Genomic DNA, 2,876 nt, shown 5'->3' with positions numbered 1-2,876 from the left:
TTTTTGCTCTTCCTCTGACATATCTTTTCACTCTACTAGATTGTTTTCTTGCAAGCTTCTCCCTAACCTTCAATGCTAGCTGGTATGCCTCTTCTACAGTTCTAGGAGATAACACACTGATCTCATCCTAGATATCCAACCTAAGGACATTTATATATCTAGCTATCTTCTCTGTAGAATCTTCTACATATACAACCTTGATATTTACTCTGTAAAACTCCTTTGTATACTCCCTCACAGACATTAACCTTTGTCTAATATTTTTCATATGTCTAATTAAAGTGAGATGATAATCTTTGGGCAAGAACTTACCTCTGATCTTTTCAATCATCTTGTCCCAACTCTTAATATTTTTCTTGTTCTTTCTTTTCCTCTCAACTTGCATGCCATCCCACGATAGAGATGCGTGTCCCTTCAATTTGGTGACAACAAGTTTGAATTAATTTTCCTCATCCATCTCATCATACTCAAAGAATGTGTCCATCTATGTGCTAATCCACAAGGTCCTCTAGATTCATATTACCAGTGTAAGTAGATACTTCAGACTCGAGCCTTGAAATAGATCCCAAAACTACCCTCAATACCTTAACTTCTACTGGCTCCTCAACTACTTCTTCTTCTTCATCAGTCACATCTCCAACTTCAGGATCTCTTTGTCTACTTGTTTCCATGGCCTCCATTCTTTCTTCTAATTGCTGCATAACTCACATCACCTTAACATATGCTACATGCATTTTCTTCTCTCCAGTCTCCTCTTCCAACTCTTCAAAGTCTAGGAGCCATAATTAACTATTTGTTCTTAGAGCAGATGTAGAGTTTTCTTTGATACCACAATGTTGTAGGACGAGGGGACTTATATAAAACTACTAGATTCAAGCTTCTTTAATATAAGCCAAGGAGGGAAGGAACTCTTTTCAAAACCACTGAGTTCAGAACTTTTATTATATAAACCAAAGGAGAAGGGAGAATACCTAAATAAAACTACCAAATCCAAGCTCTTTTCAAAATATAATCCCAAGGGGAAAACACTTGAATAACCATCGAGACCAAGCACTAGTCCACCTTTTGGAACACATGCATAGGATTTTAAATGATAACCATATAATATGGGTGGCCCCATTTGTATTCATCCCCCAGTGCTTAAAACCCACGAATCACATGACCTTAAAACCCACGAATCACATGACCTCTTCCCCATGAGTTGGTTCTTGGCATCCCAAACCCCAACATTTTTCAACTGAGCACAAAAGGTCTGTCTTCAAAATCCCCTAGGATACAGACCTCGGGATAAAGATTCTTCTCCGTCAATTGCCACTCTAATTTCCCATCAACTGTTGACCATAGACCTCAAAACCCTGATGATTTAGTGCTGAGTCACCCTGATGATTTTTGCAGTGGACACCCTTTGAAATTTTGAGGAAATAAAGTCTATGAAAAGAATAATTCCCTTCAATTGTAGTTCTATCCTGCCAGAAAAATGTTTGCTGTAACGATTGGAAATTGAGCTACCCCAACCATTTAAAATCCAATAACTTATAAGAACTTCTAGGGTGATTTTTTCTAGGGATTTTGTTCCAGGATGACAAATATGCGATGGAAGTTTAGTTTTGTCTATGGATTGTTGTTAATTGAAAACCCTTGTAACTTAAAAAAAAATTAAGTCTTGGTCCTATTGCTCTGTTTCAAAGGTAAATGACTCTATTGTGAAAGCTTCTATACACAGATCATACTAGGCATCAATACACACACAATCATGTCTATGACACTTCTCAGTTTGAACCCCATCATATGAAGAAAACAACCAAAACAATAAATCGGAAATTCAAGAATAATTATGCAGGGCACACTGGGGATTGAAGCAACAATTCTGCCAGTGTTTCCACGCACAAAAAAATCTTTCTTGATCTTGCACTCGTCTTTGTTAATTCAAGATTTTAATAAATACATCATAATGTCATTCCAGATATGTACGAGAAATATTAGATGACTTGATTTAGCTAGAAAATCCAACTTACAAATAAATACCTATTTTAATCAAATTACATAGAAATTAATAACAATATTAATCCTAATCCATCTAACAAATTCCACACATTGAGGAACCAACTCCTCTGGTAAAATGTTTTGACCTTCTTAGTCAACTGTGTTTTTATGGATTAGGTTAAATGCAAACAATCCCATCCCTTTGAAAGTGGGACACTGATTTAATAAAGAGTAAATGATAATAAAAGTAAAAATACCTAGGAGAAACCCCTAAAATTTTCCTACTGCATACAATGAGCATAAAAGCAAAGATATAAATCTACATGAGAATGTTAATTAGTCTTGAACCCATACAAATTCTAAGAGACTATATAAGGATAATTAAAACTAATAGAAATAGTAATGTTAAGTAGAACCTCTTCCTTACTAAGACAATCTACACATTAATTAGACACTAGAAGCCAAATCTTGAAATCATTGTATCATGAAAGCAAAGGTATAAGTGTAGTGCCCCATGTTATTTGATTGTTATGGCGAACTGGACTTTATTATTTGAGGTCATTTGTTTACAAATAACTTGATTATTTGAATGATATTGTGAATGATAATTTTTATTATCTTATTTAATTTAAATGATGATAAGTGAATGGTTTATTTATACATTTATATGGTATTGTACATCAATTAAAGATTTATTGACATGACGAAGCTAATGATATTAATTTATACGATTTGGATACTATGAAATGAGAAAGTAAATAAATTAATTTGTAGATGCTATTAATAGTTTCACTAGTCTGATAAGAAACGACAAGGGGTGAAATTGACATGGGAATACAACATTATCATATCGAAACCAAGATTAAGTGAGAGAGATATTTAGTTATGCGACT

This window comes from Pinus tabuliformis, chromosome Q (assembly GCF_031772625.1).
Source record: "Pinus tabuliformis cultivar Carrire ecotype Pingquan chromosome Q, CPIR1, whole genome shotgun sequence".
In the NCBI taxonomy this organism is placed as follows: domain Eukaryota; kingdom Viridiplantae; phylum Streptophyta; class Pinopsida; order Pinales; family Pinaceae; genus Pinus; species Pinus tabuliformis.
Note: the sequence above shows the minus strand (reverse complement) of the source record.